The sequence below is a fragment of the Bos taurus genome, chromosome 7, assembly GCF_002263795.3.
Source record: "Bos taurus isolate L1 Dominette 01449 registration number 42190680 breed Hereford chromosome 7, ARS-UCD2.0, whole genome shotgun sequence".
In the NCBI taxonomy this organism is placed as follows: domain Eukaryota; kingdom Metazoa; phylum Chordata; class Mammalia; order Artiodactyla; family Bovidae; genus Bos; species Bos taurus.
The window spans coordinates 35,285,176-35,300,179 of NC_037334.1; the positions used below are offsets into that span (position 1 = coordinate 35,285,176).

The window sequence follows — 15,004 nt, forward strand, 5'->3', positions numbered from 1 at the left end:
CTAGTGGGCAGTGATTGCTCTTCTCTACCTCATTTCTTTTGTATGTTGCCAATTCCATCAGAAGAGACGAAGTTAAGCTACGATAATAAAACCCAAACATCTCAGAGGCTTATTTTTTACTCACATAAAATCTGCTGAAGGTCAAGGCATCTCTCTGAGAGCTACTGCCTTCCGTGTGTTGGAGGAGTTACAGTCAACCTTATTTCTTTGAATATTGCTAAAACTCTATACTTTATGTTCACTATTTTCATGAGGAGACAACAAAATGACACCATTCCCTCTTTCTGTTTCTCCACTTTCTTTTATCTAACAGCACCTCCACGTCAAAGTGTGCTTCCACAAACACTCAGGCAGTGAAAGAGAAAGCATGGAGAACGGTGCAGCAGCTCCTCCATGCCTTCACATAGAAGCAGTGGGTGTCCTTTTGTTACTGAATCAAGGCTTGCTGCTTGCAAAACCAATACTCACCAGCGGTAGACAGGAAGGTTGCCTTTAATCAGAATGCTGGCAATCTGGGCAAAAGGTGGACTCAGCATCCCTAGATTCCTCTTGGCCATGAGGATTTTAAGGGGAAGAAGGGAAGGAATCTCAGTTAATCCTTGAGATGGGGGCGGGGCGGGCTGGTGGTCAGACACCATCCTCCACTGCACGCAGGCTGGTGACTTCTTGTGATCTTCCTCTAGATGTTATCTCGTCCACACTGTTTTGTCACACAGTTTGTTCTGGAGATGAGGGACGTACAAGCTAAGGAGGAGATCTGGTCATCTGTTCATTACTTATTCTTCATTTCTACTTCTTAGATATATAGAAAGGACTGACGAGTTAGCCAAGGTGTCATATGATTAAAAGATTTGAAAGGTGTGCTTGAGCCAGAGAAAAATAGAGCATAGGGGTGCCTGGTTTAAGGTTAGTGACAAGACAAAGAGGTGCCTCCTGCAAAGAGCTCTTTCCAGCAAAAGGCAAAAGATTTTTCCTGCCAAAAGCTGCTTACACTTTTCCACTCACATTTTATTGGCCAAAGCAAGTCACCCAGCCAGATCAGATCAGATCAGTTGCTCAGTCGTGTCCGACTCTTTGCGACCAGGCCCAAGTTTAAAGGGGCAAGGATAGGCATTCCTTCTGTATAATGAATGGAGAAGGCAATGGCACCCCACTCCAGTACTTTTGCCTGGAAAACTCCATGGATGGAGGAGCCTGGTAGGCTGCAGTCCATGGGGTCGCTAGAGTCGGACATGACTGAGTGACTTCACTTTCACTTTTCACTTTCTTGCATCGGAGAAGGAAATGGCAACCCACTCCAGTGTTCTTGCATGGAGAATCCCAGGGACGGGAAAGCCTGGTGGGCTGCCGTCTATGGGGTCGCATAGAGTCGGACACGACTCAAGCGACTTAGCAGCAGCAGCGCAGCAGCTGTGTAATGAAAATAAGAGAGAATCAGAAGTCCTGGTGGGTCTCACAGGTGTCCGTTACACCAACTATATTCTGATTTATTTCTTTAAAAGTTGCTAAAACTCTACTTAATGTTCATCATGTTGGTGAGGAGACAAAGTAAGGACACTGCTTTTTTTTTTTTTTTTTAATTTCTCTTAATGAGGATGATTTTTTCCCTAAATATTGTGTATTACCACAAATATTTTGATGACTTTGGATCAGTCTTTCTCAAGCCTTAATGTGCATCCAAATCACCCAGCATCCAAGTGCAGATTTTCGTTTAGGAGGTCCGAGATGGGGCCCCAGATTCTGATTTTTAAAGAGCTTTCAGGTATTGCTTTGCTAGTGTGCAAGATGAGTGCAATTGTGCAGTAGTTTGAGCATCCTTTGGCATTGCCTTTCTTTGAGATTGGAATGAAAATTGACCTTTTCCAGTCCTGTGGCCACTGCTGAGTTTTCCAAATTTGCTGGCATATTAAGTGCAGCAATTTCACAGCATCATCCTGTAGGATTTGAAAGAGCTCCACTAGAACTTCATCACCTCCACTAGCTTTGTTCATAGTGATGCTTCCTAAGGCCCACTTGACTTCACATTCCAAGATGTCTGGCTGTAGGTGAGTGATCACACCATTGTGATTATCTAGGTCATGAAGATCTTTTTTGTATAGATCTTCTGTGTATTCTTGCCACCTCTTCCTAACATCTTCTGCTTCTGTTAGGTCCATATCATTTCTGTCCTTTATTGTGCCCATCTTTGCATGAAATGTTCCCTTGGTATCTCTGATTTTCTTGAAGAGATCTCTAGTCTTTCCCATTCTATTGTTTTCCTCTATTTCTTTGCATTGATCACTGAGGAAGGCTTTCTTATCTCTCCTTGGTATTCTTTGGAACTCTGCATTCAAATGGGTATATCTTTCCTTTTCTCCTTTGCCTTTTGCATCTTTTCTTTTCTCAGTTATTTGTAAGGCCTCCTCAGACAACCATTTTGCCTTTTTGCATTTCTTTTTCTTGAGGATTGTCTTGATCCCTGCCTCCTGTACAATGTCAAAAACATCCATCCAATGGACAGTCTGTCCATCAGATCTAATCCCTTGAATCTATTTGTCACTGAACGCCTGTCTCAGGGAAGCCTGGAGTGCTGCAGTCCATTGGATCGCAGTCAGACATGACTGAGCGACTGAACTGAACAGGTAACGCTACTGCTGGCCTGTGGAACATCCTTGGAATATCAGGGCTTTGGTCTGTCACTGTTTAGAGAGGGAGAACCATTATGATTTTCATTGAATTCAAAAAGAAACTTGGGCCATTAGTTTTTGTCCCTCCCCTACATCTGAATTAAGGGCAGTATCTCATGGTGATGGTTGTCAAACATGTAGGAAGACTGTCAGTGCAATTCAAAAACCTACTTCTGAAAGATAATTGGTTTTGTGTTCATTCATATTAAAACAGGACTGCAAGGAAGAAAGGAGACCTAATTGAACACTCAAAGCACCCCACTAAAAGCCAGCATCTAATTATGACAGGGACCACACAACAGGGACACTGAAGGGCAGAGGAGATACTGAAAACATCTTTATATGCTTTTCCTCTGAAGAGCCCTTCCTGAGATCAAATGCAATTTGAGCTAAGAAGGCAGCAATTCACAATCTCTACCCCCAGCAAGCATCTCAGAGACAGGCGCTCAGAGCATTTGTAATTATGCTTCGATTTTCCCTAATTATTAATAGAACACTTCCCCCCCCCCCAATTCTTTACTAATTAAGATTTCTTGCATGCTTTAAAGCATTTCACTTAGCACTCAGGATTCCAGATGAGTTGCCATTTGGCTCCAAGATGCAGACTTGCTTTGAAGGACTGCTTTAGAATTGTGTGGACGTGCACTTGGGTAGGAATGAGGCCTGACTGGATAAGAGCACTCGTGGGCACTGCACATTTTGCTCAGAGTCTTTTTTTTCCCTTTGCTCATTTGTAATGCCAGCCCTTGTTGGTGGAATGGGTATATTGCTATAAATTATCAGCATGTCTCATACTTCTTATTCTGGAGGTGTAATTCAAAGAACTGTCGCAAGGAATAGCAAAGCTATATATTCTTCTTTATAGCAATCGTCGTAAAAAAATTCCCAATTACTTTAAATTACCACAGAATGACTTCAAAATCAACCCCGGCCCTGCTGCCCTTGATTTTCTTGCAATTAGTTCAAAGGGCAAGAGACAGAGCAGTAAGTTTTGAGGTATATTATATAGCAGTTACATTTTTCATGATCAAGGAACTTTTAGTTTACAGCTTCTTTCCTTTGAACTGATTCATTGAAGGGGACAATAATTCTAAGTCTGTCCCCTTATTCTGCTGACACTCAATTTCTGGGGCTTGAACATATTTCACTTCCCTTTTATCATCAGAATATTTAAAACTCTAATTTCAAATCTTTGCAAATGCTTGGTTTTTAATGTGATAAACTGTAACTCATTGGTATTAGCCCAAGGTATTCTGCAATGCCCAAATCCTGCCCTGGCCAAGCCACTCCTCTTCAGGATATCCTGATGATGAAGATAGATAAGGGGCAAGTATAAAGGCAAGTCCTCCTTCATGTACTTGTGTCCAGAGTCATAGTCCACGGAGTCTGCACGCTCAGTCTCCCAATACAGGAATATTTGTTAAACCAGCCTGTAACATATAAGAGCATTTTTTCTTATCTCTAAAATTAAACCTTAATTTTACCGTCAACGTATGGGCATAGGAGGAACAACCAAATAATTCAGATCATTCACTCATGTGGATGATACATCAATGACTGCCCTGATGAGAAAGGCTCTGGTACACTTAGTCCCCACCTGGAAGTGAGTGGGTGGCCTGCAGGGGGTTAAGCCCCTTGAAAGGCTGAATTACTTTCTGTGCAATCCATCTTACCATTATAGAGATGTCAAGTTCTAGTACAAGTACAGAAAGTCTTAACATGAAGCCATCTGTTCTCTACTGATGCATTTGTCCATGCATCAGTCCATTCATCCAGCCTATCAAGGGAAACAGGTGAGAAGTGATGGTGTCTGTTTATTCTCCTTTGACTAGAATATCTCTTCTGGTGTCTGTCTCACTGTTTCCCCCCAAAGCAGTCATGTACAGCCCTTGCTTTAGAAATTACAGATAGTTTTTTCAAATATTGATATGTATTTTAATGAGAGGCAGGATGATTGGTGTGGTGTAAAGAGTACCGAGATTAAATAAATTTATCCAAAGGTGCAGTATCCCCCAACTCCAGATCACTCAATCCCCCTATATTTGGAGTGTTGGATATATGCATGGATCCAGTCTTTAATAGTTATTCTCATTCATTTTTACTCTTCCCCAACATTGGAGAAGGAAATGGCAACCCACTCCAGTGTTCTTGCCTGGAGAATTCCAGGGACGGGGGAGCCTGGTGGGCTGCCTTCTCTGGGGTCGCACAGAGTCGGATATGACTGAAGTGACTTAGCAGCAGCAGCAGTAGCAGCATATGAAAAGCATATGGAAGTGGACAATAAATTTAAACTGTTTTCCTCCCTTAATATAACAATTTTAGATAACTTCAAACTGTTTCTGCTTAGATCTTACAAAATATATGATGCAAGTTTTCCCCAGGATAGGTTGTTTTGGGCTATTTTCTATTGCCTTCTTGATCATTCTGTCCACCCTATATTTTGATATCCCAAATATGCTAAAAACTCCTGCTGAGAGCGTTTCTAACACTGTCATTACTCAGAGTTGACTTTCGTCAGGATACCTTCACATTTGATTATCTCTTATCTCTGTTATATAGGCAGCCTCTTCATGTTAGCTAAATGCTTCTCTTTGGTCTATATCCAATCCCTTGACCCCTCCCTAATTCCCATGTAGCCACCATGCTATTTTTCTTTTCCACCAGACTATATATAATGTCTCCTTTTCCTCACTTAACACTTAAACAGTTATCCAATTTAATGTGACTCTGGTCCTATCACTTCTCTGAAATAGCTCTTTCAGAAGTCACTGAGAGTATTTTCATTGCTAAGGATGTTTTTCGGTTTTTATCATATGTAACTTTTGAATTGTATTCGATATTGTTGGTCCTTGCCTTCTTGAAACGATCTCTTAGCTTGCTTTCCATGATACTATTTGTACCTGCTCTTGTGTTTGTCTGAGTTTTCTTCCAACTCCTTCTCCGTGATGTTTCTCTATGGTTGTAGAGCTTCTTTAAGCTTGGTCCTGCATCTGCTCACCATCTTACTCTCTGGTCTGTCCCTTAGCAATAGCATTTATACTTATAGCTTCAATCTCTTCCTCCAAGTAAATGACTCACACATTTATTTATATCTGTAGGTAAGACCTCTTCTCTCGGCTTCAGATTACCTCTCTCCTTGCATTTCTTGGCATTTCTTGTGGATAAGTTACAGCCATCTCAGAAACAGTGAGATTAAAAATAAACCGATACACTCTTACCCAGAACCTGGTCTTCTCTGGGATTCTAGTTCTGCATAAACATCATCACTTATGTAAGATATGCCACCTAGACTCTTAGGAGTCATCCTTGACACCTCATTTTTCTCCTTTTATAAACTCATTCAACATTTACTCCACAAATAGGTATGAAGTGTTTTTATGTGCCAGGCAGCGATTTTAGTGCAAGATGTGCATGCTAAGTTGCTTCAGTTGTATCCGACTCTTTGTGACTCTATGAACTGTGGCCTGCCAAGCTCCTTTGTCCATGGGGTTCTCTAGGCAATAATGCTGGAGTGGGTTGCTATGCTCTCCTCTTAGTGCAAGATACACACTATAAAATAAGTCCATATCCAATTCATCATCTATTCCTTTCAGTTTTACTTCTTATAAATAACCTCTCCCCTCCATTTCACCCCTTCTACTCCAAGTTGTCACCACCTCTCACTCCACTGCAATTTCCTCCTTTCTGGTCTAGCTGCACAGTTGCTGGAACAGACTTTCCAAAGGCTGACAGTGTCATCCTAGCCCATCCCAACTTCCTGCTCTTGCTTAAGTCCCCCAGTGCTCTTGGAATTAAAAAAAGAAGTCACGAGTGTGACTTCCTAGGCCGGGACTGCTTCCACTTGCTTCTTCTGCTCCAGCTACTTTCCATCCCTTCTGCCACAGCTTCTTTGAATATTATTCCTTTCGTTTTTTTGCACAATCTCCTTTCATAGCTCAGCACAACCCTCACTTGTACAGAAACATGTCCCCTGCCTGGACTAAATCTAATGCTGTTACTATACACTCTTGTGGAGCAGGGCTGTGTCTTTATTTATTTATTTTCACAGAGTATGTCATGCTTAGTATAATGCTTGGGGCATATTTGGGATTCATTATTATTTATAAATGAACAAATGCTAGCTTCGTGTTTATGAAAATAAACTACCCAGGCTTTTCGCTCACTTACTCCTCATAATGAAATTCTTTGGATTGTTGGGGCCTTCGCTGACATTTTTCTTAGGCTCTGCCTAGACTATTTGTCCTGAAGTGACCTTTTAGCCAGTTACATGTAGACATTATCATATTTGACCATTTAAGATGCAACAGAGAACCTCAAACTATTTACACTAAACTAATCATTGGGGGATATATAAATTAACATTAAGTTCTTGCATTTATCAAAATTTTCCTTAAACTCATAGTTGAGCTATACACAGTTGCATAAATTATTTTAAAAAGTGATATTTGTAGGAGAAAACCTCGTAATTATGCTGGGTATGAAAAGATGACTGACAGAAAAGAAGATGAACTATTTATGCTGCTTAAAGTAATTTAGAAAAATGCCCACTTTGGTTATGGTCTTGTGACTCTGCCAAAATCAGATGCTAAAACTTGGTATGTTTGAATTTATATTTTGTCTCCTTTTCCTTATCCTGACACTGCTTCCTGCAATGTCTGGAGAAATAAAGAGCAGAAAGAAGTGGGTCAAGCAAGAGTATGGAACCTGGATAAACCACCAAATTAAAAGTGAATTCAAAGATGAATAAAAGTTGAAAAAAGGACTCAACTTGCTGCTATTATTCATAGAGGGCATGCATTGGTCACATGATCTTGAGAAGGCTTCTTTACTTCTTAATAAAATGAAATCAGTAATATATAGCCTATTCACAATAGCCAAGACATGGAAGCAACCCAAATGTCCATCCACAGATGAATGGATAAAGAAGATGTGACACATGTATTCAATGGAGTTACTCAGCTATAAAAAAGAATGAAATACTTTTTTATAAAAGTATTGAATGAAATGAAATTGCTCAGCCATAAAAAAGAATGAACTCATGCTATTTGCAGCAACATGGATGGACCTAGAGATTCTCATACTCTAAGTAAAGTAACTCAGACAGAGACAGACAGATATCATGACATAAAATACTTGTATTTGGGATCTAAAAAATTATTACAAATGAACTTATTTACAAAATAGACTCACAGACATAGAAAACAAACTTATGGTTACCAAAGGGCAAATGGAGGGGAGGGATAAATTAGAAGCTTGTGATGAACATATACCCACTATTATATTAATATAAAGTAGATATATATAATTGAATCACTTTCTGCACACCTGAAACATTGTAAATCAACTATTTGTCATTGTTGTTCAGTCCCTGATTGTGTCTGACTCTTCATGACCCCGTGAACTGCAGCGTGCCAGGCTTCCCTGTCCTTCACCACCTCCCTGAGTTTGCTCAAACTCATGTCCATTGAGTCAGTGATGGCATCCAGACATTGCATCTTCTGTTGCTCCCTTCTCCTCCTGCCCTCAATCGTTCCCAGCATCAGGGTCTTTTCCAATTAGTTGGCTCTTTGCATGAGGTGGCCAAAGTATTGGAGCTTCAGCTTCAGCATCAGTCTTTCCAATGAATATTTAGGGATGATTTCCTTTATGATTGATACCTAAATTAAAAAAAAATATATGGCAGGAAGAATTAAACAAGGTAATATATGTGAATGCTCTGTGGAATGTTATACCACACAGTTAGCTCATATGAAGATTTTTTTTTTTTTTTTAATTGTAAATAGCTTGGCCTCCTGATTTCTTTGGAAGGAATGATGCTAAAGCGGAAACTCCAGTACTTTGGCCACCTCATGCGAAGAGTTGACTCATTGGAAAAAGACTGATGCTGGGAGGGATTGGGGGCAGGAGGAGAAGGGGATGACAGAGGATGAGATGGCTGGATGGCATCACCGACTCGAAGGACGTGAGTTTGAATGAACTCTGCGAGTTGGTGATGGACAGGGAGGCCTGGCGTGCTGCGATGCATGGGGTCGCAGAGTCGGACACGACTGAGTGACTGAACTGAACTGGTATCCTGACTTCTTGAGATTCCTTTAAAAGTCTAAGACTTTTTTAAAATGGCAAACACTTTTTAGTGAGTTCTGTGTGCAGCTACAATTCTAAATACCTTATGAATATTAATTCATTTAATCCTTGTGTCAACTTTATTATGATATAAAGAATATTATCATCACCCTTATTTATAGATTAAGAAATGGAAGTAAAAGGAAGTTAAATGTCTTTCCAGAGGTTAAAATTCTCATAACTATGAAGTAGTGGTTTATACTGGGGAAGGAATGGCTTTGTTCTAGAAAATTCTACATCTTAACTAAAACTCCACCTCTCTAACTTACCCTTCACCCATAAGGCATGAAGTCCATATCTGAGATTTAGCTGCTACAGAGAAAGACTCTTTTCTCCACTTTCTGAGTGCCCCCAGCCTCACTTTGTGTCTCAGGTTGGTGCTGTGATACAGGCTCTTACTTCAAGATAGGATTTACTGTTCTACTTTATTTTCTTTTCAGGGTACCATGCCAGAGTGCTTTTGAAATTTTGTTATTCTCTGCATCAATGATTTGTCCTCTGAAACAGAGAAATAACATTTGTCATCCTGACATTTGGAGATCTGGACTATGCCATTTGTTCCTTTTTAGCTTTGTTTTAGGTAGTAAATCAGGCAAGATATGGGGCTACCTTACTTAGAGATGAGATGTTATCCATAATAAGAGTCTCTTGGTATCAGAATGTTGTACATAAGAATTTTTTTTTCCCCAGAACTTTCCACCTCATACAGAAATGTTTTTCTTTTCATAGATTTTTGTTTTCTATCTTTTCCTTTCTTACAAATGGCAAGGGGTTCTATTTAGTTGTTGAGGTCTTATCCTTTCTGACATAATAGCAAGAGTATCTATATTTATTAATCTCCATTATTTCCCTAAGGTGATTTTGGGGATACAAGTCTCAGAACCAATGATTTGATCTGACTTTTAGGAGGACAGGATTAAATTACTTCTGAATAAGCTTGGCTGTATAGACCAGGGAGTTATTTCATATATGTGTGTGTGTCCATTTCAAATTTAGCAAATCTTAAGAATTTCAAAATCCTAAGAATTTCCCAAGCCAAATTTGAGCATGTTTTGAATCTCAAAGCAAGATGCTGTAGATGTGATTAATAGAGTGGTAAAGTAGTTTCAGCACTGATTTTGAACTATTGTAATAATTAAATGTTTAGCTATGTAGACAAGTGTTTAAACATGGAAAATATTCAACTTTGTCAAAATTTCCAATTCTCTTTTGTGCTTTAGATACTCTTGAAGTATGCCATATTTGACCCAATTAGGTTGAATGTAATAGAAAGTAATTCTTTCATGTTTTATACATAAAATCAATGAGAAGCAATGAGAGGTCAATAATATCTTCCTGTTTTGCTAATAGTAGTAGTGAAAGTCCTTTGGTCATGTCCAACTCTTTGCGACCCCATGGACTGTATAGTTCATGAAATTTTCCAGGCCAGAGTACTGGAGTGGGTAGCCTTTCCCTTCTCTAGGGGACCTTCCCAACCCAGGGATTGAACCCAGGTCTCCTGCATTACAAGGGGATTCTTTACCAGCTGAGCCACAAGGAGTTTTGGACTTTCTGAGGATGTAAATTGGCATTGTTGAAACAATATTAGACACCTAGTTACATATGAATTTCAGGTAAATAGTGAATATATTGGGGATTGAGCTTCAGTCTCCTGCATTGCAGGCAGATTCTTTACCATCTGAGCCACCAAGGAAGGCCTTTAAAACACAAGTATGTACCAAATACTACATGTTTATACTTAAAAAAAGTTTATTATATAGCAGGGTGCCCTATATTTTTATTTACTGAATTTGGCAACCCTATTCTAGTTCTCGGAGAAGGCAATGACAACCCACTCCAGTACTTTTGCCTGGAAAATCCCATGGACGGAGGAGCCTGGTAGGCTGCAGTCCATGGGGTCGCTAGGAGTCAGACACGACTGAGCGACTTCACTTTCACTTTTTACTTTCATGCATTGGAGAAGGAAATGGCAACCCACTCCAGTGTTCTTGCCTGGAGAATTCCAGGGACGGGGAGCCTGGTGGGCTGCCATCTATGGGGTCGAACAGAGTCGGACACAACTGAAGTGACTTAGCAGCAGCAGCAGCATTCTAGTTCTGGTTAGTACTGCTCCTATTGGACACTGATTTTTCTCAGGCATTTTATTTAAAACTAAGAACTTTATCATTTCTAAATGTCAAATTGACCCCAAAATGGGATATAAAGGCATTGTGAACAAAATCAGATAAATAAATACAGAAAGGAGGGCCATGCAAAGATTGTAATTAATTCATTTTTGTTCATTTAAGGCCCATAAGGAAGAACAAAAAAATCACCCCTCTCCTCCATGCTAAATCTGTCCTGGAGACAGGGTTGTAGGCCAGGGCTTGGACAGAGGCCCCTAAGCCTTATCCTAGCAGCATGGCTACCCAACCTGGTCAGTTCTGCAGCTCGAAACTGGATCAGCCTTCTTTACTGATAGATGTGTTATACAGAATGTGAAAGCAGCCCAGACACCTTATTGCTGCTGGGAAATGCTATATTCAGTGCACTTCCCTCCGCTTGCTCACCTGCTTTGTTCCTGTCCTGCCTTTTGTCTGTCCTTGTCCTGTACAGGCTGATTCTTTGATAGCCATCAAACACTGGGAGGGGTAATCCACTTAAACTCATCCCCAGTAATTAGCACAATGTTTTAGACCTACTAGATATTAAAAAAAATGGTTACACCAAACCAAATGCTATAATCCTATCACAGTGAAGGCTGAAAAAAAAGTGTTCAGATCCTATTGGGGATATTACATTAATATATATAAAACTGAGAAATGATGTTGACTTGGTTTATAATGGTATTCTCTGTAATAATATTGACTTTTATAATGGGAATGGGTCTTTGCTATGAACCCTGAATTGCCAAGCCAATCTATTCTAATTTATGTAAATAATAGTATTATTAAAATCATGATAAATATTCCCTTTCCCTCTTAAATACAGGTTAATGAGAGTGGAAGTGCCTTCATCAGGGACAAGAAATAAATAAAGTGAAGTCTATTTAATTTAACTTTTTGTTTGTTTGAATCAGATACTTTTGTAAATTTTCCAAGCTTTAACTTTTATTTCTCCAGTTTTAGCTTAATCTATTAAAAAAATAAACTAAAAGTAGTGTTGATATAAAAAAAGAATAATTTCATTTGGTAGATCTTATTTTACTCACTTTTTTGGTGATTCATAAAGTATTTATCTTTCTGTGGCTAAAACAAAGTGTTGTTTTTCTGAGCTTTGACCCAGAAATGCAAATAAAGCACATAAAATGAGCACCAACACACACATATCTTCTTTTCTGTTACATATTATTACAAAATATTTAAGATTCTTTTCTATTATCAGTTATTACATGATACTAAATTTAGTTCCTGTGCTATAGGTCCCTGTTGTTTATTTATTTTAAATATAGTAGTGTATATATGTTAATCCCAGATTCCTAATTTATCCCAGGACCTCCTTTCCCCTCTCGTAACTATAAATTTGTTTTCTACGTCCATGAGTTTATTTCTGTTTCATAAACAAATTTATTTGTATCATTCTTTTTAGATCACATATATAAATGATAATGATATTTGTCTTTCTCAGTCCAACCAAATTTTGGCATTCTTAATTCCCTTGGGACTTGGTTACCAGGCAGGCTTTTTTACTTCCCATCAAGAATATCATCTACAACTCTTCACTGAAAAAGAAAACATTGTTGATGGAAGAAGAATCTTCTTAGGAAACTGAATCTCCTTTTTAGTTCCAGAAATGGCTAACCACTTACTGAGAAAACTTGAACTAAAGAAAATATATTGAGAACACTGACAGTTCAGTGAGGATTGTTATTCTAACAGAAAAATATTTGACCTCTAGGCAAGGGCTTTGACCCCGTGCCCTTTCCCCCAAACAGGCTGTCTGAATGTCAAGCACTCAGATAACTTTTCCATCCTGTGACAGCTTGTGCTCTGGAAGTGACAGTCTGTCTGCAGTGGGACAACATGTGGCTGCTTGGTGGAGTGTAGCAGGGGGGGGATGTCTTTGTTTTTCTAAGGCTCTCTACTATGTGACTAGTTCAGTTAATAGTGACAGTCATGTATATCCAGTCACTTCTCAGGGTACGGACTATTCACGAAACATGTTTCTGTTCAGATCAGCTGTGTTAATGGCAAGTGGAGTATTCTTCAATTTTAGTTATTCTCAAATTCCTTCTTCTCACAAGGTTACCTTGTGCAGGGCACTTGGGTGAGTAGCATTTCCATCGCCTTTCCTCACATGTTGAAGCCCTAAGAGGTCTTCTTAATCAAGCACGGGTGAGAAAAGTAAAGGGGAGTAGCTGAAAGAAAGATCCATTTTCATGGCCTGTAGTCTGTTGATTTCATTTTCGGACAGAAGTATACCACCATTCTCACGTCTTTGGATCCTTGACTTCTTCAGGAAATCATTTTGCCTGGAATCATTATCCTTCTCAATATAATTTAGTTGCGTGATTGTTTTGTGCAAACCACACTGTCAGTTCTATCCTGAATTTTTCAATTTTTACTGGCGCCATCCTCAGGAAGCTCACATTGCAGCTAGCCGGTCAGGCTGCCCTGCGATCCTACGGTTCAGTTCAGTTCAGTGCAGTGCAGATTGTGCGGTACAGCATAGTAAAGGACAGAACATTTGAGACCGGAAACTTCCTTCCTGGGGTGGTGTGGCCACATATTTCCTATTTATTCCTGAAGAAGATTAACTCTGAAATTCCTCAGCATTAACAAACAAGAAGCTGCTGCTACTGCTAAGTCACTTTAGTCGTGTCCGACTCTGTGCGACCTCATAGACGGCAGCCCACCAGGCTCCCCCGTCCCTGGGATTCTCCAGGCAAGAACACTGCAGTGGGTTGCCATTTCCTTCTCCAATGCATGAAAGTGAAAAGTGAAAGTCAAGTCTCTCAGTTGTGTCTGACTCTTAGCGACCCCATGGACTGCAGCCTTCCAGACTCCTCCATCCATGGGATTTTCCAGGCAAGAGTACTGGAGTGGGGTGCCATTGCCTTCTCCGTAACAAACAAGAGGAGCTACCAAATGGTCTCTAACAGGTCCTCCAAATCGACAGTTGACTGATGTCAGGTGACCTTTTTATCAGAGGGCTTCTTATGATCATGAGAGTATAGTGACCTTCCCTTTAGGCCCTGGTGTTGCGTTATTTCTTTGTATCTGATTTTGATTTTGCCTCATTCTATAGGGATTGTTTCTGGTCTGTACAACATTCTTCAAAGGACACATTCATAAAGGCCATTTTCCAGTTGAGTCTAAAGACACTAACTTCCAGGCATGATACTTGTGATGCTCTATCAAGTTCCAATGTGTCATATTACTCAGAATGGTCCACTCATAAATAGGCTGGGTTCAAAACACAGACCCTTGTTTTTTTTTTTTTTTTTAAATAAGCTAAGCCTCTCCGAGGTTTCAGGCTGTTTTCAAGTGTTTGTCCATTGACTCTATTTTTTTCTCCTAGAGAATGGACTTACTTTCCTAGTCTCTGCTTTGGATAGGAAAACAACAATAACAAATTGATGAGAATGCTTTGTTTGTAAAGGGAAGGTGCGGGGCAGAGAGAAGGCAAAGGATGTGTGTGGGTGTGTTTGTGTGCACACGGGGAACTCCAGGGAGGAATAGCATTTGTGAGATGTTTTCCTGGAGGAGCAGTTTCGAATTTGTTTTGGTGTAAATTGAGCCAGAAGTTTGAAAATAAGAAGCGACTTCATAAACGTTTGCTCTGTGTCACCACCTTGTTAAATCCATGCAGCATTTGAACCAATTTTGTTTTTCTAATTCCATTGTACACTTGGGGAAGCAGAAGGTGTTTTGCAGAATCTGGCGTTATGCAGAATCTGGCGTTTGGTTATTTGGAGAAGGCTGCTTTACCCACTAGGTCACAGTAAATGACTACAGACGCTAAGGGTATGTTGAGGGTGTCAGGAGTGAAATCTTTGCCACACAGATTGTGAAAAATTGAAGGAGGGTGGGAAATAACTTACTCTGCTAACAATCTATTTCCCATCTGTAGTTTGTATCTGCTGAAGCTGGAAGTCCTTGCCTCCCCTCCTCAAAGTCTGTCTCTTTTCTTTGACAGACGTGCTATCCTTGAAGCTTTCAGTTCACATGTATGTTAATAACAGCAACCTTTAGAGTACATCGGGGATTAATTTAATTTTTTGGTATATATTTTTA

General features: G+C 39.8%; 1 long non-coding RNA gene across 6 annotated transcripts in view; it reads left to right on the forward strand.

The window, feature by feature from the left end:
- Positions 1-15,004, forward strand: part of LOC112447397 (uncharacterized) — a 909,470-nt gene that overhangs the window by 110,078 nt on the left and 784,388 nt on the right. The gene's annotated exons all lie outside the window — the stretch shown is intronic.